A 19,805-nucleotide genomic window follows, 5' to 3' on the forward strand; every position below is an offset into this window, starting at 1 on the left:
TGGTTCAAGATAGAGTGTCAAAGACTTTTCTGCCTACAGTACCTTCGAACTAAACTCTTTCAGGTCTCAGCATCAGGTAGGCTTGCAGAGTAAGCCACTCAGCCAGTCTACCATCTTTTCTTTCTGAATACCTGATCTTGAACTTGAACTGTGTATGCTCAAGAATATGTCCCCCCCCCTGTATGTTTTTCAAATATGAATATGTTCTACAGACTTCTCAATATAATCTTTATTCTTTCTTGGTTCAGGGAGACCTTTGCTTTGCACATAACCCTACGCTTTCCTTATTGTTGCACGTAATAAACCTTTGTTTTTTTTAATTTTTGGCTTCTCCTTTTCTTTCTGACTGCATACTCACCAAAAAGAGTACCCATTAAGTTTGGTTAGAAAAAGAGACAAAGTTTATGAAATAACTAAAAACTTTACCTGGGCAAAAACAGATAACAAAAGCATAACCCATAGTAAGAAAAATAAAACATAAACAACATTAAAAAAAAAGTAACAAAGGATTTGTGGCCCTTCTCTAACAGCGGTAGCCTATAATAAGTTTCTAAAATCATCTAGAAAAGGACTGATAACATAGTAAAGAGCAAAGAAAGTGAAACATAAATGATTCATTTTTTTAAAATACATTTTTATTGTAATTAATAGAAGGGTTACATATATTCGCCAGATAGATGGTGCATTACTTAATGAACATTGCTACCCCTTCTCATGTTTTTGTCCCCATTTTCCTCCCCACACCATAAATTATTCTTTTTTTTTTTTTTTGCCAGTCCTGGGCTTGGGCTCAGGGTCTGAGCACTGTCCTTGGACTTTCTCAAGGCTAGAGCTCTACCACTTGAGTCTCAGCACCACTTCCGGCTTTTTTCTATGTATGTGGTACCGAGGAATCGAACCTGGGTCTTCGTGCATGCTAGGCAAGCACTCTACCACTAGGCCAAACTCCTGGCCCCCATAAATGATTCTTAAACCTAAGAAAAGCTATTCAACTCCTGGAGAGATGCATGATATAATTACACTAAATTATACTGCCCTATCCATCAAATTGGCAAGAACCTAAAAATTTGATTGCATATCTTACATTTTTTACTATGAATGGGAGGAAAATAATTGAGCAACATCCACTAACATAAACAATAATGTAAACAAAGGAAGACTTAATACAAAGTTACCAAAAGCCCCAGGACTTCTCATTTGCACCAAGTTATCTTCAGCCCCTGGCAGGTGCCTCCACAATTTAAAAAATGTTATGCATTTCTGAATTTTTGCAAAATAAGATATTTAAATCAATAGAATATTTTAATCAGCTCTCTTTTCACTCAGATGAGTTCCTATCTTCTCTGTGACATACATCAGGCACTTGGGGAATCTAGCTAAAAGGTACTTGGGGTAACATTCAATTTAGGTTTATTAGGATATATTTAGGTGGAATGCAACCCTTGCATATATAGGTAGAATGTTTGCTAAGCGTCTGGTAGAAGTAGGATGCTATCCAGAATCACTCCTCATACACTGTGCCAGCCACCTGCCACTCTGACCAGAAGGCACAGGGTCAGAGGCCAGGATGAAATATGAATTATGTAGATAGGAGAGAAGAAATCAGGCTTGAAATATGTGGTGCTAGAAGCCAAACTGGAAAGTTATTTTATTTTTTTTTATTTATTTTTTTTTGTCAGTCCTGGGCTTGAGCTCAGGGCCTGAGCACTGTCCTTGGACTTTCTCAAGGCTAGAGCTCTACCCCTTGAGCCTCAGCACCACTTCTGGCTTTTTTCTATGTATGTGGTACCGAGGAATCGAACCCGGGTCTTCATGCATGCTAGGCAAGCATGGAAAGTTATTTTAATACTAGATTTAAAATTATAAGCAGAATGTTTAATTTTTACAGCTATCTCACCAAAATAAATGTCAGAAAATTTGTAGTAATTGTAAATGTACCATATATCTATAATTTTATTATGATGATGATCATTTTGTCAATCCCAAGGCTTGAATTCAGAGCCTGAGCACTGTCCTTGGGCTTTCTCAAGGCCTTTCAAATTTTTCTATGTACGTGGCACCAAGGAATCGAACCTGGGTCTTTGTGCATGCTAGGTAAGTACTCTTACCACTAGATCAAACGCCTGGCCCCTTATTTTATTTAATAAATTATTATTATTATTATTACTATTATTATTATTTTGTAGGTCATGGAGCTTGAACTCTGTGCCTGGGTGCTGTCCCTGAGCTCTTCAGCTCGACTAGCATTCTACCACTTTGAGCCATTTCCAGTTTTTGAGAAGTTAATTGGAGATAAGAGGGGTCACAGAACTTTTCTTCTGGCTGTCTTTGAACCAAGATCCTCAGATCTCAGCTTCTTCATTAGATTACAGGTATGAGCTACCAGTCCAGCTAAGTTTGTACTGTTTTTTGTCAATATATTTGAGTAGCTTTTTTTTCTTTTACACAACCCTAATTGGTATATATAACCAAGTTCTAAATTTCTGTTGTCGTCATTGTCTTCTTCTTTTTCCTCCTCCTCTTCCTCCTCCTCCTCCTCCTCCTCCTCCTTCTCCTCCTCCTCTTCCTCCTCCTCCTCCTCCTCCTCCTTCTCCTCCTCCTCTTCCTCCTCCTCCTCCTCCTCTTCCTCCTCCTCCTCCTCCTCCTCTTCCTCCTTCTCCTCCTCCTCCTCTTCCTCCTCCTCCTCCTCCTCCTTCTGCTCCTCTTCCTCTTTCTTTCTTCTTCTTCTGTCCCAGGACTGGAACTTAAAGTATGGGCACTATCCTTGGGTTTTTCTCTCAGGGCTAGCACTCTACCACTTGAGTCACAGCACCATTTTCAGCCTTTTCTGTGTATGTGGTACCAAGGAATCGAGCCCAGGGTTTCCTGCATGTTAGGCAAGTATTCTACCACTAGGGCCATGCTCTCCAGTCCTACTTTACTTCCTTTTGAAGAGACAGAAAATTGTATATCAAGGGACTGGGAGTATGGCCTAGTGGTAGAGTGCTTGCCTAGTATGCACAAAGACCCAGGTTCAACTCCTCAGTCCCACATACATAGAAAAAAGCCAGAAGTGGTGCTGTGGCTCAAGTGGTAGAGCTTTGGCCTTGAGAAAGACCAAGGACAATGCCCAGGCCCTGAGCTCAAGCCCAGGACTGGCAAAAGAAAAAAAAAAAAAAGAAAATTGTATATCAAATGAAAACAGGCTCTTTTATTTAGCCCAGTTGTTGTTGCTGTTTGATTGGTTGGGTCATGTTTGTTTGTTTTGTTTTGTTTTAAACCCAGTTGAAATAGTAAGATCCGTGATCCCTATTTCTTAAATTTCTCTAAGTATTTCTACCAGGAATCTAGTTTTGCAAAACACCAGTCTAAAATTTCAACCTTAGCCCACATAATTACTAGGTGCTGGCATACCTGGAGAGTGAGTACTGGCAGATTATGATTAATCTGGGAGGACGTAACACTTGGAATGACCGCAGAGAGTGGCCCTGATGACACAACACTTCATGTGTGACCTGCAGAATGGAATGGCGGGCATTCTCATTAAATGTGAAGATGGAAAACAAGTGGAGGAGGACATTTTAATTATTTAATGAGGGTTGTTAGCCTGGAGGGCAACAGGTGACAGCAGGCCAAGGAAGGACCAGGGGAGTTACTAGGAACAAAATGCAGTTCAGGGACAGCAGATGAAGAATAATGCACTTTCAGGAAAAGGGAGGGAAATAGCACATTATCAAGTGGGATGGGAAAGACTATGTAAAATTAGATAAGGATTAAAGTTAGTTACAGAATTGGGCTGGTGCAAAGGTCCTGAGGCACATTAGGGCCATTTAACCTGAGCCTCATGCTTACATAGACCCTACCTTCTAACATCTTTTGGTATCTGATAATAAAAACGTTCATTTATTGTAGGAATCATGCAAAGTTCATCACATTCTTGTAACCCCACTTTTTATAACTTCTCTCTTTTTAATGTATTGGAAGGCTCAGAAAATGAGGCAAGTTGTCTAGATGTCTCAACTTTAAGAGCCCATGGCAGACCACAAGATTCACCTAGCCCTGTAGTTTTGTAAAGATAGCATGGATGGACATCTGTAAGACACATCTGAAAGGAAACACAAGGGTCTCTAGTGAGCAGGGCTCTGGAAATTAGAATCATGCTAGGCAAGTACTCTACCAGTAAGCCAAACTCCCGGGCCCCCATTTTTTCTTAAACAGAGTATTTATAGATATTTTTCTGTTTTCCCCCAGAGTTGTATATGCATAAAATCTACTGTCAAATAGTTCTATAGGGTTTATTTATCAGACACCTCTAGCTCATTTCCCCCACACTTTAATCCCTTTTCTCATTTGTTTCTAGGTATTTGCATTAACATCCTTGAATAGCTATTCTCTGACTTTTTAAAAAATAATTTAGCTAATATTTAGCTGATATCTCCCTTCAGCCCTCCCCCCAGTACTTACGGAAGGTTAGGATTAGAGTTCCTCCTGCTGCTCCCCACTTCACCCCAATCCCTCTAATAGAGTCATGTGTATTGTTAGGTGAACGTTGAATGTTTTCTTTATTATTTCAACTATCAAACACGACAAAGTTGAGCCATAGAGCAAGTATGACACCTTTTCTTTTTTGCATGTCTTTTCATGTGCATATGCCAGGGCTGGGGCTTGAACTCAGAGATTAGGCACTATTCCTCAGGTTTTCTCTCAAGACTGACCTTCTACCCCTCCAACCACAGCTACACTTCCAGCTTTTTGGCTGCATTATTTCCTCAATGACTTATCTGTTTCTACTCTTTCAAGTTTGTTTGTTTAATTGTGGATTTTGTTTTTTTTGTTGTTGTTTGGATTTGGCTTTTTGTGACCGATCTCCCAAGCTGGCATGGAGCTTTCTTTCTATCTTTCTGCCTCACTCCCTAAGTGCTGAGATAGTAACTCACTCACTCTGTTCTTGATTTTTGAAATTCCTATTTGTATATATTACACCTGCTATTCTGATCTCTTAATTTTCTTAGCAGCCATTTGCCAATTCTCTCTCTCCCTCCCTCCCTTCCTCTCTCTTTCATCCTCGGGGCCTGGGCATGTCCCTGAGCTTCTTTTGCCCAAGGCTAGCATTCTACCACTTAAGCCACAGTGCCACTTTCACCTTTTTCTGCTTATGTGGTGTTAGTGGTAGAGTGGCCTAGTGGTAAAGTGCTTGCCTAGCATGCACAAAGATCCAGGTTCAATTCCCTGGTACCACATATGTAGAAAAAAGCCAGAAGTAGTGCTGTGGCTCAAGTGGTAGAGCTCTAGTCTTGAGAAAACCCATGGGCAGTGCTCAGGGCCTGAGCACTCAAGCCCAAGACTGGCAAGAAAAAGAAAAAAAGAAATCGAACCCAGGGCTTCATGCAGGCTAGACAGGCACTCTACCACTAAGCCACATTCCCAGCCCAAATTTAAGAGAGATTTGCCTCTTAGCTTTTATTGAATTTTAATTTTTATTCTTGTAAATTTTAACCTGAAGAGCCAGAAGTAGAGCTGTGGCTCAAGTGGCAGAGCATTAGCCTTGAGCAAAAAAGCTCAAAGAAAGCACCAGCCTTTAGTGCAAACTCCAGGACTGGCACACACACACACACACACACACACACACACACACACACACACACACAAAGAAATCAGAAGATTTAATCATATTTAATCAGAGGCTAAATATTTGGTGTTTTCTTCAACTTTTTGGAAGCTTCTCTTTCCTCGGTGTTGACTTTTTCTGTTCATTTTGGTCTCTGTCTTTCATCCAAGAGGTTTTCCACAGCATCTGGCAAACCTAGATTATCCAACATTATTTAAGAAGGGGAGTAAAATGTTTATTGACTGGAGGCTCCCACTCACACTCAGCTGCACTGCTTGATTGGATGACTTCCACATTAGTGCCCTGAGGCTTTTCCTCTGGTCAAAGATCAAATTCCAGACACATCCAGGCTTATGACCATAGCATATAATTCTAGCTTCCAATCTTATTGGAGCCAATTGAGGATAGAGCAGTTCAGGGAGTCTGTTTGTTCTCTTAATCCCTTTGTTTTCAGTACAGCACTCAGGCATCAATTCTGTCCGGTATCCTTCCATATTACGTTCAGAATGTCTCTGGGGACCAGGGTACTGGCCTGACTCTGCAGATAGAGACAGTAGAGGACCAGAGTCACATTGCCTCTGGAACAGACTTTGAGCCATTCCTTGTTTAGCATGTTCCACCACTTAGCCAGAGTTGCATGGGACTGCTGATTCTTGTGTTTTTGGGCATTCTGCCTTGATTTCTCAAATTTCCCCAATGCCGGCTTGGATTTCATTTTCCTCTACAATAGCATTGGCCACATTTCTTATTTTCCAGCTCTCAAAATTCTCTTGATGCCAAGCACGAGGCTATATGTATATAATCCCAGCACTTGGGACTGTGAGGAAGGAGGATTATGTATTCAAGGACAACCTGAACTATGTAGCAAGAATGTTTAAAAAAAATGGGCCTGGAGTTTGGCCTAATGGTAGAGTGCTTGCCTAGCATGCACAAAGACCCGAGGGTTCAATTCCTCGGTATCACATACATAGAAAAGCTGGAAATTGTGCTGTGGCTCAAGTGGTAGAGCGCTAGCCTTGAGGAAAACCCAAGGACAGTGCTCAGGTCCTGAGATAAAACCCAGGACTGGCAAAATAAAACAAAACAAAACTTCCAGGAACAGATGGCTCATGCCTATAATCCTAACTATTTAGGAGGCTGAGATCTGAGGATTGCAGTTTGAGGCCAGCCCAGGTAGGAAAATTCATGAGTCTCTTATCTCCAGTTATCTATCACAAACGCTGGAAATGGAGCTGTGGCTCAAGTGGGAGTGTTGTTCTTGAGCACAAAAGCTCGGGTCACCACCCATTCCCTGAATTCAAATTAGTCACTAATTATTAATTATTAATTGTTTCATTTTTCAAGTTAAGATGTTCTAGTTGGGTTTCTTCAAAGAAGCTCTAAGAGCATAGCACATGAGCCATGAATTAATGCTCAGGCTTCATGGCCTTGTGCACGTCACATGTGTGGTTCTGTACAGTAGTTGCGTGTATGTGCATGTATATTTACTAAACAGACAGCTGAACCTACCTGGGAAGGTAATAAGCCCACAAATGATGACACCAGGCCAATAAAACACAATACACCCAGAAGCAGGAAATGAAGTAGGTCACAGTGAGTCATCATGGGTGGTGTGAAATTTCCCTCATGATTGTTAGCTCTGCCCAGGGAATTTCAGTTTGTCTGGACATTTGTGCTATCCTATTCGTGAGGCTCTCTAAAGCAATTATCTCCCAAGGTTTTGATTGTGTACTCTTCAAATATGCAGATTGTACATAATATCAATGAAGCAGTATACATTCCAATAGAGATTTTTTTAAAGAAAATGCAATAGAAGGTAATTAGGGCTAATAATCCCTTCCATATTTCGGTGGATCATCTTGCACACCCTGGCATTCTCCAGCAGGATGGGTATCAGAATACTTAGGAAGATTTTCAAAAGACTCCTACCCAGACTCTATCTGATCATTGTGACTCAGAACTTCTCCTGATAGGGCCCAGGCTAGGAAATTTTGAAAGTTTCCTTACTGATTCCCTTGAGTACCAAAGATTTAACAACTAATACCATTAAAAACAAAACTGCAGATGAGCCAGGGATGATGTCTCATGGCTGTAATCCTACCACTAAAAAGACCGAGTCAAGAGGATGACAAATTCCAACCTGGGCTACATAGAGAGACCCCTTATCCAAAAACCCCAAAGCAGATTAGGGAGAAAACTGAAAGTGGAAGTGAAATGGATACTAAGTGCACAGAGCAATTAACACCAGAGAATTTATAATATAATAAAATATCTGAATCATTGTACATCTCAGAAAACCTGGTCTCCCTCCCCTAGCTCTGTATTTTTCCTTCTTCTAGCTCTGTCTTTCCTTTATTCTTTAGGATAGTTCTAATAAATGAGATATTCATTATAGAAAATATACAAACCAAAAGAAAAAAAGAAAACCACATCAATAATCTATCATTTCAAAGTAATAACATCTTTACTAATAGCCTTCCAGATATTTATGCAAACACATAAAAAAGGAGGAACATACTTTAAGGACTATTTTTACCCGGATTCTTTTCATTTGATAATTATCTTTTTTTCCCCCATGACAGTAAGAAGGAAATGGTGGCCAGAAAGCTGATCTGCAAGGAGCAGCTGTTGATGTTAGAGGCCCCTGGAGTCCAGCTGAACTTCTGACCCTTTTCCTAACATCTTCTTGTCTCCTCTGATTCTGCCTTCTTTCCTTCTCTCTATCTCTCTCTGTCTCTCTCTCCCCCTCCCTCCTTCCCTCCCTTCCTCCCTCCATCGCTCCTTCCTCCCTCTCCTCTCTCTCTCTGTCTCTCTCTCTCTGTCTCTCTGTCTCTGTCTCTGTCTCTCTCTCTCTTTCTCGCTCTCTCTCTCATGTTTGTTCTCCTTTCTCCTTCCTTGACCTTCTACCCTCATTTCATTCCACTAAAGCAACCAAGGCCTTCAAGACAGGGTTAATATTTGACAGAATAAAACTTCCTGTTCTTTTGAGTAGGGATGCAGAACCAGAGAGCTAAAGAGACAGCTGCACCCTTCTTGGCAGCGGGGAATTTACTGAGCAAGCTCAGGCAAGAGTCCTCAGTTCTTGATGACTATCTCTTATTTCCACTTGGGAGCCCAAATTAAAGTTGCTTATTTGCCTTAGAAGCAAGGTGTGGTCAGAGGCAGCCCAGAGTACATAGGTTTTAAACCAAGGGAAATAGAACTACAGTTGGCATAAGGTAAGGGCTGAAGAGGTGGAAGACAAGAAAATACATAAGGAAACAGCATCAGTGCTTCTCCCTAGAGAGTAATCAGTTTTCCCACTGGTAATATAAAACCATCTGCAGAAAACCAATTCCTTTTACTATACCTAGCAAGAATCTTCTGAATGCTAACTACCCCTTCTACCTGCTGACAAAGGACTTTTCCATTTGCAGTTACAAATTCACTGGTAGTGAGAAAAGTTCCTGAACTTTGGAATTTCACTGGGCTAGCACAAAAGAAGCATAAGCCCTCTCAATCACACTAGAGAGAGCTAAATTGTCTTTGCCAGAGGCTACATAAAATTACTTTTATTAAATACAAATCTTTGTCCCCAAACAATATTTTGGGGGATGAGATCATCATTGGCTTTATTGGCTTAGGAGAGGCTATGCAACCCAACTCTCTTATGGCATATTGTCATGGAAGGTTCTAGAAAAGGAGTACAAAGTGACTCATTATCTGCCTCCTCTCGCAATGCCAAAGCACCTCCAACAGCAGCAGCAACTTTTATCATTTGGAATGGGGGTGTAGCACCTGGGCTCTGAAGACATTTCAGGGGACAAAAATGACATATCTTAACAGGGGTGTTTAGTCACAGGAGGTGGGATGCTCCCTGCCATCTTGTAGAAGTGGGAGCCTGAGAAACTGATGGATAATAGCCTCTTCTCCATGAGCGGTCCGTAGCATGTGGGAAATGTCAGAAAGAAGGCAATAAAGAAGGAAAAAATACTTTGACATAAATATATCCAAAAAAAAAAAGAGCTCTTCATCTGTAGCCTATGTCAGAGTTGAAACAAAAAAAAAATGTTTGAGAATGATAAAAAAAAAATTCTTCCTACAGGCCGGAAGTTTGGCCTAGTGGTAGAGTGCTTGCCTAGCATGCACGAAGACCTGGGTTTGATTCCTCGGTACCACATACATGGAAAAAAGCCAGAAGTAGTGCTGTGGCTCAAGTGGTAGAGTTCTAGCCTTGAGAAAGCCTGAGAACAGTGCTCAGGCCCTGAGCTCAAGGCCCGGGACTGCCAAAAATAAATAAATAAATAAATAAAATTCTTCCTACTCCTTACCCCTTCCACTGGAAGACTAATCTCTATTTTAAAGGCATCTGATGTTCCAACATCAGCAACCCCCATTCCTTTGTTCATTGCTGCCAGTTTGGCATTTAAGAGACCTACATCAGAAGGCAAATATCAGGCTGGGAGTGTGGCCTAGTGGTAGAGTGCTAAGTATTCTGATGCCATTGAAAACCACTGGCATAAATATTAGCCTTTTTTGCCAGTCTTGGGGCTTGCACTCAGGGCCTGGACACTGTCCTTGAGCTTTCTAAAGGCTAGAGCTCTACCAATTGAGCCACAGCACCACTTCCAACTTTTTCTGTGTATGTGGTACTGAGGACTTGAACCCAAGGCTTCATGTATGCTAGGTAAGCATTCTACTGCTAGACTACACTTCTGGTCCGTATGCCAGCAATTTTTATCCAGTGATCCAGTACATATGTAAAACAAATAGACTTTACCTCTGTCTCATAGCATCAGAAGTAAAGTAATAATTTATAGATACTGAGAGCCAGTAGGAATCACAGGAAGGAAGTAATGTGTGAGTTAGGGATTTGCAAAACCAAGACCAAGGAACAGAGTCCTCCATCACCTAACCTGGCAAAAACAAGAAGCATCTACCCTGGTCAACAATCTAGCATGGGTCTACATAGGTTTCCTTGAGTGACAGGAGCTCCAGAACTAATCTCTAAGACTGAGACAATGCAGAATGTGCCTGTCCTCCCTGTTGGTCTCCTTGTTCCCTACTTTAAGGCATATGGGTAAAATGAAAATTGCTACCAAGGACCCCATGAAGGGTGGAAAAGCTACTGCAAAGCCATGAAAGCAGAATGTGTAGACAGAAAGACGAAGGCCCATCCAGACTTTAAGGTATTCAGAGGCAATGTGGAGAACTCAATTACTTAAATTGTCAAGCCTCAGCTGACCAAGCTCTCTTCTTCCCTCTGTGAAAGTGACCTTGTGAGTGACCCCATAGGACACCTGGCTGCTTCTCTTGGAGCCCCATTCTGTGGAGAAGGTGTGGCATAGAAGTCCACCCTGCATGGACATTTACTTCCCCTGATTTGCAAACTGCTGACCCTTGATGCTGTCCTAACATCAGCTTGTGACAGAACCACCATTTCCTGCCACTGTGTCGTGTCAGCACTTCCTCTGCTCTTGTAACTCTTCTTGCCTTAAAACAAGGCCCCAAATGTCTTGCTTTCTACAGACTTTGATGCCAGTATTCTGGGAAAAACTCTTCATTCTCCAAAAAAGGGACCAAAATGCTTTATGATTAAGATCTTTCTACTTTCTCTGATGTAGAATATTTAATATATCTACACAATGCCCACTTTTGTTCTGTGTTGATATGCTTAATAACAAATTTGAGACTACACAGGAAATAGATGAGAAACTAACTACCCAACAGTTGAAAGCAGAGGCACAAAACACCAAAACAGAGCTTAGTTTTGTGTTCAACTCTGCCTGACTTTCTTCTTCCCTCCCTCCCTCCTTTCTTCCCTCTCTCTCTTCTTCCCTCTTAGTATCTAATCCAGAGCCGTGCCCAAAATGAGAAAAGGAAAAACAAAATGGATGAATTGGGTAGTTCATTTCCTAACTGTCATAAGAGCTGCAGTCCCTATTTCATTCTCACAATACATAACATTTAATATGAAATTAAACCCAACGTAGACATTATTTCAAGCATGGAGCTATATGCTGTGCTATCACTTCATAAAGACTTAAAAAACCTTTCCTGTGAGTATACTAACCCTTGCTGTTTTTTCTTCTGTAGTTTAATACAGAAGTTTCAAACAGTAGATAAGAATATGATCATTACAATATGCAATATTAAAGCAACCAAGTAGTCTCATGTGTGTGTTGGGGGAGGGGCACATGACAATACCTAGATGTAAAAGAAAAGCATAAAACTATCACAATTACAGTTTGGAGTGTAAGGTAGATCTTTCAATATGTTACATGAATCTAAGAATTCATAAAAGACAACTGTAATAGAATCAAAATCAAAGACTAAAATTAAAGAAATAAAACCAAATGATGAATGGTAAAATGCATGGGGGTGTTTACATCTTTTATCATAAAAGTGCTCCTACAATTTAATAAGAAAATGACTAAAAATTCAGTAGGGAAAATAAGGATAAAAAGCAGTCTACCCTGGGGCTGGAAGTTTGGCCTAGTGGTAGAGTGCCTGCCTAGCATGCACAAAGACCCGGGTTCGATTCCTCGGTACCACATAGATAGCAAAAAGACAGAAGTGGTGCTGAGGCTCAAGTGGTAGAGCTCTAGCCTTGAGAAAGTCCAAGAACAGTGCTCAGGCCCTGAGCTCAAGCCCAGGACTGACAAAAAAGAAAAAAAAGCAGTCTACCCCAAAAGATAAAGTGTTTATGTAAAAGCCAGAAGTGGTGCTGAGGCTCAAGTGGTAGAGTGCTAGCCTTGAGAAAGTCCAAGGACAGTGCTCAGGCCCTGAGCCCAAGCCCAGGACGGGCAAAACAAACAAACAAAAAACAACAAACTGGCCATGGAGGCATATATTCCTAATAATCTCAGCACTCAGGAAGCTGAGGCACAGGAGAATGAAAAAGTTCATGGGTAGCCTGGATTACATAGAATGTTTTAGACCATTCCAGGCTATATTGCAAGATCTTCCAAAAAAAAAAAGAACAAAGGAAGGGGGGGAGGGAAGGAGGGAGGAAAGAAGGCAAGCAGGAAGGAAGGGAGGGAAGGAGAGAGGGAGAGAGAGGAAGAGAGAGTCCTGAGATACATATACAAGAAGAAGCTGAACCAGACTGGAACTGTAGCTCAAATGGAATTGTACCTACCTAGCAAGATGGTGAGATGATTTAAAATTTAAAATTTTTTAATTTAAAAAATTAGTTTAAAATTAAAAATAATTTACGATGTTCAACCTTTCTCATAATAAAAAGAAAGCGAAATTTATGGTGATATAACTTTGGCTATTTGACTAACATGCACAAAAGTTTGATAATGTATTTGTGGTCAAGGCTGAGAAGAAATGAACATCCTGCTCATTACCAGTGAGAATATAAATTGATACAATCTTAACAGAAGCAATGTCTTCTACTTTTCAAATGAATATAACCTTGGCCAGAAATTCTACTTACAAATAAACTAAAAACATACAAAAGGATAGACAAAATCATTGACAGCATCTCTGCTTATTTGTAACTTTATTAAAAGAATATGGATGTTCTGTGTACCTTGGTATGCAGCTATTGTCTATGTAGTGTTTTGTTACATGAAGAAAAGCAAAGTCAGCACAATATTTCTGTGTATGCATGTGCATTTGTGTTTAAAGATAATTAAGTAATTTTGCTTATTTATCATATACTTTTCCTGGAAGTATTAAAAACCACATTTTTCTAGAAAAGATATTGGACATCTAGGAGATAGAACGGAGGGGGCAACTCCATTTTTTCCTGCACCTCTATGTATTGCCTTTTCAGACACAAAATCAAACATTATAATGAAGAAAAATAGAGGGCATTAACATGAGTTGGAGTTTTAAAAGAGTAAAATTTTAAATGAAGAATACAGTGGTCAATTTTATATTGTGTAAATTTCCACTTCAATTTAATATCAACAAAAAGATGATCGAGTTTCCAACAGGAAACTAAAGACCAAGCTGGTTCTTGCTCCATTACACCTCTGTCTTGGCATTACGTGCTGATAAAGGTGTAATAACCAAATCCACAACCCCAGCTGTTAAAACCACTGATTTACATCTTTTGCCTATTTTTTTTGCCAGTTCTGGGCCTTGAACTCAGGGCCTGAGACTGTCCTTGGACTTTCTCAAGGCTAGAGATCTACCACTTGAGCCACACCACTACTTCCAGCTTTTTTCTATGCATGTGGTATCAAGGAATAGAACCCAGGTCTTCGTACACGCTAGGCAAGCACTCTACCACTAGGCCAAACTCCTGGCCCCTCTTTTTGTCATTTTTGTGGTATAATTGTGAGCTAGCACAATCTAGTTGCAGTATACCCCTAGCATCTACCCAGCTACTGAAACCAGAACTGTAGGAAATATTCTTGAATGCTAGACATTTCTGATCTCTTTCATTAGTTCTACTACTCATTGTCTCAATACCCATCCCATTGGGAGAAGCCTCAGTATTTGGGAATGGGTTTTATTCCAGGGGATGTTTTTTACACTAGTCTAACCCAACATAGATACTGTCTGTCACTCATTGGTATACAAAAATATTTATCCCTTGGGACAGCCCAGGGATTCTCCATCTGGAGTCCTTGGGGTGCTTACTTTGAGCCATTGTAATTTGTCATACAATGTGAAAAGGGTGGGATATTCTGGATTAATGGAATCATAGCTATCATTAGTGACTGACTCAGACCCTCAACTCTTAGACTGTCAATGCGTGCTACTTCCCATCATAGCTCAGCCCAAATATTCACTGATGACCCAATTCAGGTTAATGAAATACGAAAAGTGCAGCATCTGCAAGTTTCTCCAGAAGAGATGTTTTGTCCCTTCCTAATGAGGTCTGAAAACTGCTGTAGGCATCTGTCTGCACATGACCCTCAGAGGTTGGGCCACATAGGTAGCCAGAACCAAAGCATACTAGCCTACTTCTGAATTCCCTGTGCTGCACACCAGTATGCTTCCTCATTGCTTAGGCTGTTTTGAGTCTGTTTCTTGTTTTTGACCCTCTTGTGTTGGTTTGTTTTAATGTCAACATGGTTAGGCTATAGACACTTGTTTATTTAGTCAAATACTAAAGTAGGTGTAACTGTGCAGATCTGTAAGCGTGATTACCATATGCTTAAAGTGACCTCAAGTAAAGGAAATTAGATTGTGCTTCATCCAAGCAGATGAAAGGCAAGACTGGAGTTTCTCTAAGAAAGAGGAAATTCCTCCTTTAAGTATTGCTACTAGATTGGGCTAAGAAATCTGGGGTCCAGAAAGTTCTTAGTTTCATCAGAGAAAGGATTCAGGGACAGACAGAGCGGATTATCAAGCGGGACCCAATTCATTAATGCAAAAGTTGGAAGAGTGAAGTACTGCACAGAGAATCCCAAGATCTCAAGTTTCATTGGAGCTGTTAGCTCTAGAAAACTGAATTAATATATTAATTACTTCCAGAGTCTGCACACATGTTGGGCAAATGATTCTATGGCCTTGTTTGATCAGGTCAAGTCTGTTATTTTGTAAAGGATATGGGAGTTGCAGTTCAGCAAGACCCTCCTTTGTTTTATAAATCTTTCTAATGATGTCAGAAATCCAGATTTGACTCCTTATCATCATTCACACAATCACTCTCAGCTATTAGTTCCTAACTCTGCTTGCTCCTGCTCAAGTTCCCAGACTACTCCACAGACATGAGTCTTATCTAGCTAGACACACAATCACCTAAACTCTACTCTCTCTCTCTCTCTCTCTCTCTCTCTCTCTCTCTCTCTCTCTCTCTCTCTCTCTCTCTCTCTCTCTCTCCTCTCTCTCTCTTTCTCCCTCTCTCCAAATCCCATCCCCACTCATATTTAAATATTGGCTCTTTTCATGCCCCGAATCCTAGCTACTCAGGAGGCTGAGATCTGAGGATCAAGGTTCAAAGGCAGCCCAGGCACAAAAGGAACTGAGACTCTTATCTCCAATTAACCTCTAGAAAAAACAGGACATGGGGCTTGGCTCCAGGGTAGGGCGGTAGCCTTGAGCTGAAGGGCTCAGGGATTGCGCCAAGCCGAGTTCAAACCCCATGACCCACAAAAAATAAAGTGTGTGTGTGTGTAGGCTCTCTTTCTCTGGTAGAACCCTGCTTGATATAGCTCTTTTATTCTTTATACTACTTATTACAATTTGGGATAATATACTTCGCATGCATTCCTATATTTGTCATTTATTCCCAGTTAGATTGTAAGCTTTATGCACATAGATGGGTAATTCCTAAAGTAAAACTGCTGGTCAAGGGCTATCTATATTTGAAATGAAAAAAATATTGTTAAATTATCGTCTTTAGAGGATGTACTAGTTTGCTAGACTCTATGTCTTTTCTACTATTGTGAGTTTCTTAGCACATATTAGGTATTTAATAAACACGAACAAATAAATTCTAAGAAAAGGGACATAATTGTAGTATAGAGATATGACATAATGGTAGATTGAGAAAGTCTTTAGTCCATTTAATTTGAGTGACTTTATTTAGAACTTGTTCAGCAGCAGCACTGAGTTTGGGTACAACCTGCATTTGAACACAAACTCTGAAACATTTAGGCTTTGTGACTGTGAGCAGATACCTAATTATCTTATATCTATATCTTATATATAATAATCTTATATAAATATAAGATTATTGATATATACATATTTATATACATATAAGATATGCACATATGTATCTTATATACATATAAGATTAATATATGTAATCTTATATATACACATTAAGATATATGTGCATGTATGTATATACATATATCTATATACACATACATGTATATGTATATATGTATATATGCACATGCATGTGTATGTGTGTATATGTGCATATATACACAAGTAAGATTATTGTATCTAAGATCTATATAAGATTACTATCTTATATATAATAATCTTATATATAACCTAATAATTATAGAGATACCTCTATAATCTTTGGTTTCAGCATCTTTGAACTGAAGGTGATGACCTCCCAGAGTGATGTAAAGATCAGAGAGAATAATTGTAAGGTGCAGGTTTTTGTGCAGTTTTATGGATTATGGATTATAATAGGGTCTCCACTTCTCTAAATTTGGAAATTGGAAGCAATGCTCCAAGAACCTTTCCTTGATAGCAAAAAAAGGCTAAGAGGACGGCTGTAAGGGGATCATGAAGTGAGCAATGGCCAGGAAAGCAATAGGACCCTGAAATTCCAGCAACTGTGGAAGCATAATGCCTGGAGCACAGATGCTGTTCATCCCCGGCAACTCAAGGAAGCACAGAGGGCCAAGATCCTAGAAAATAAGCAATGCAAAAAGAGGCTGCAGGTGTGACTTGGATGGGAGAGAGACTGCCTCGTAATTGGAAGACCATGTGTGCTCTCCAGTACTGAAAGTGAAACAGTAGCAGAAGACCTAAGGACAGAAGAAGAACATTCATATTTGTTCTAAACAGAACAAACATTCGGGGCTGGTCTTTCCTTTGGAGAAGGAAGTTTTTGTGTTTTTGAAATCTCCTTATTTCAGTCCATTAAGTTGTTGAGGTTGTTTGTTGTTTTTGTTGGTTGCAGGGCTTGAACTCTGGGCTTGGACCTTGTCCCTGAGTTCTTGATCTCAAGGCTAGTGCTCTATCACATCACCACTTCTGGCTTCCTGCTAGTAAATTGGAGATAAGAAACTCATAGACTTTCATGCACAAGCTGGCTTTGAACATGATACTCAGATCTCAGCCTCCTGAGCAGATAGGATTACAGGTGTGGGTCATCAGCACCAGGCTTGTTTAGATTTTTGTTACTTATATAATGTGCCAAATTAATAATAAAAAGGAATACTTTTGTATTTTTGTGATGAAGGAGTTTCAATTCAATATGCTAATTTATGAATATATTACATCTTGATCAATATCATCCCTTCCAACATTCTCCTGAAAGGAGCACTTTTTGAATCAAACCTAACAGTCTATCGGCAGAAAAAAATTCACAACTTGGCCAATGGAAGGCAATGGAAAGTGACAGACATAGATAATCTGTACAAGAAGGTCTCCACATCAGGTGAGGCAGGAAATGGAACCAACAGCAGTTCTGTTTGGTCAAAGAGACAGGATGAAGTTCAAAGCTGCAAAAGTGGTCATGACTTGGGGGTAAAAACCCCTAAGAGAAGACATGAACCTGGAAGACTTCCTGTACTCTTTCCTTAAGATATCTGCTGATTCCTAAGCTGAACAAGACAGGCAGAGATGGCAAGACAACGAGATGGCAGAAGCTGGGAAGCAACAAAACCGTGCTGAGATTTGTGCAGCCCGGTGCTAATGAAGAGATAGTCATCATAAGGCCAATTAGCAAGACCAGGTTTCTGGTGGAGGCTCCAAAAAGACATAGCCTGATAATAATGGGAAAATCAAAATAGAATAACTTTGATAAAGCTTAAAACCACCTTCAATAGGAGTAAAGTGATTTCCTTACACTCTGAATCTGTAAAAAGAACAAAATAATCCAGAGTTTTTAAAAGTTGATAAGCTAAACTAGGAAAAAAGAGAAAATACTTTTAAAAATATTCTTAGTTCTACACTCTATCCTCCAAGACAAAGAAAGAAACTGAAATAAAGGAATAAAGAACAGAACTGGGAATATGACTCAAGTGATAAGAGCACTTACCTAGAATGCTCAAAGGTCCTGGGTCCTGAGTACAAGTGCAAAGTCCTGAGTTCAACCCCTAGTAAAAAATACATGCATAACATATAAATAAATACTAAAAATGCGGCATAGATTAAACAAGGTTGATATAACTAAGAAGATAATTATGTAAAGTCATAATCATTATTGAAGATGTTACTATTTCTTTCAACAGCCGAGAGAGAACAAACAGGCAGAAAATCAGTAAGGATAAAAAAATATCTAAATAATAAAAATTAACCTAACTGCAAACTACACTTTGTTTTTTTTTTTTAGAAGCACTAGACATTTCTCAGAATGGGCCATAAACCAGGTAAGACAGTACATACCTGGTATGGTGTGAGGTGTCAGCAATTGAGAGACTGGGGATGGGTGATTGCTAGTTCAAGGCCCGCCTGTACTACATAGTGAGTTTAAAGACAGTTTCAAAACAAGCCTTTGTTGCTAACAAAGATCACATGCAAGTGCTAGGCCATAAAGCAATTGTCAACAAATTTGAAATCTTGCAAAATACTTTCTCTGATTACTATGGAATCAACCTAGAAATGAATAACAGGAAAAATAATTAGAAAACATCCCCAAATGTTTGGAAATTAGACAACACATTTGAAAACACCTTATGAGTTTAAAAAGCAGTTATAGTAAAATCAGAAAATATGTAAAACTAAGAATGAAAATATGACATACTAAAACATTTAGATGTAGGTAAAGCAGAACTTTAAATGTATACATTTGAGAACAAATACTAAAAAACCTCTTAGTTTCAACTTTAAGAAGCTATAAAAGAACAGCAAATTAAACTCCAAGAAATTAGAAAGAAAGCAATGATAAGCGCAGTTTGAAAACAGAAAGCAATATGCAATAAGAAAAGTGTACAAATTCTAAGGACCTTTAAGTGCTTGCCTTGTGTTTCTTAGCAAAAGCTTGTTTATTTTTTCCTTCTCATTCTTAGCAAGACAATGAGCTGCCAGACCATCTGTGACTGCTGTCTGTGCCTCTCATGGCCACGAAACACATCTATGACTGGACTGTTTACGTATGTATACCTCTCCTGCGGCTGATTCTGCACTCTATTTCAACCTAACGCAAATGTCTGTTCAAGGAAGATGGGCTGAAATGTTTTCCTCCCACAGCTTCTTGTGTCATGTGATAAACTTCCTTTCTCTGTCTTTTGTGATTACTTGTCTTTTATTTGACATGTTGAATGAATTAGCAGATTTGACCTATGAAACCCGGAAGTTTGTGTCTGGGACCCAAAATCTCCTGTAACACATCACTCTTTTCTTTGATTCACCTTTTTCCCTCTGGTTTGCCTCTACAAATAGGCTCTCTTCTATTTCACATCATTCTCTTTATTTTTCTTAGGCATAGATTCCTTATATGATTGAACATGTGATATTTGTATGCTTATTTTGCTTAACATGAAGATATCCATTGCTACCCATTTCTGCAAATGATCTAATTTCATTCTTTATAGTTGAATTTTATTTTATTTTGTATATGGCACATTTTCTTTATCTGTATATGTGTTGATAGGTTCCTAGTTTAATTCTATAGTTTGGCTATTGTCCAGAGTAC

At 39.6% G+C, this 19,805-nt stretch overlaps 1 long non-coding RNA gene across 2 annotated transcripts; it reads right to left on the reverse strand.

Annotated features, from left to right (window-relative positions):
• Nucleotides 1-5,633: 5,633 nt before the first annotated feature.
• LOC150056971 (uncharacterized) lies at nucleotides 5,634-19,301 on the reverse strand. Of its 2 annotated transcripts, none has more exons than XR_016537025.1 (4): nucleotides 19,131-19,301; nucleotides 18,557-18,766; nucleotides 18,210-18,267; nucleotides 5,634-5,782 (listed from the first exon to the last, which is right to left on the reverse strand). It is a non-coding gene; the product is annotated as an uncharacterized LOC150056971 (long non-coding RNA). The 2 variants fall into 2 exon arrangements; XR_016537024.1 differs by having other exon boundaries at nucleotides 19,117-19,301.
• Between the last annotated feature and the right edge of the window lie 504 nt (nucleotides 19,302-19,805).

Source organism: Megascapheus bottae, chromosome 11 (genome assembly GCF_031878675.1).
Source record: "Megascapheus bottae isolate mThoBot1 chromosome 11, mThoBot2.hap1, whole genome shotgun sequence".
Taxonomy (NCBI): Eukaryota; Metazoa; Chordata; class Mammalia; order Rodentia; family Geomyidae; genus Megascapheus; species Megascapheus bottae.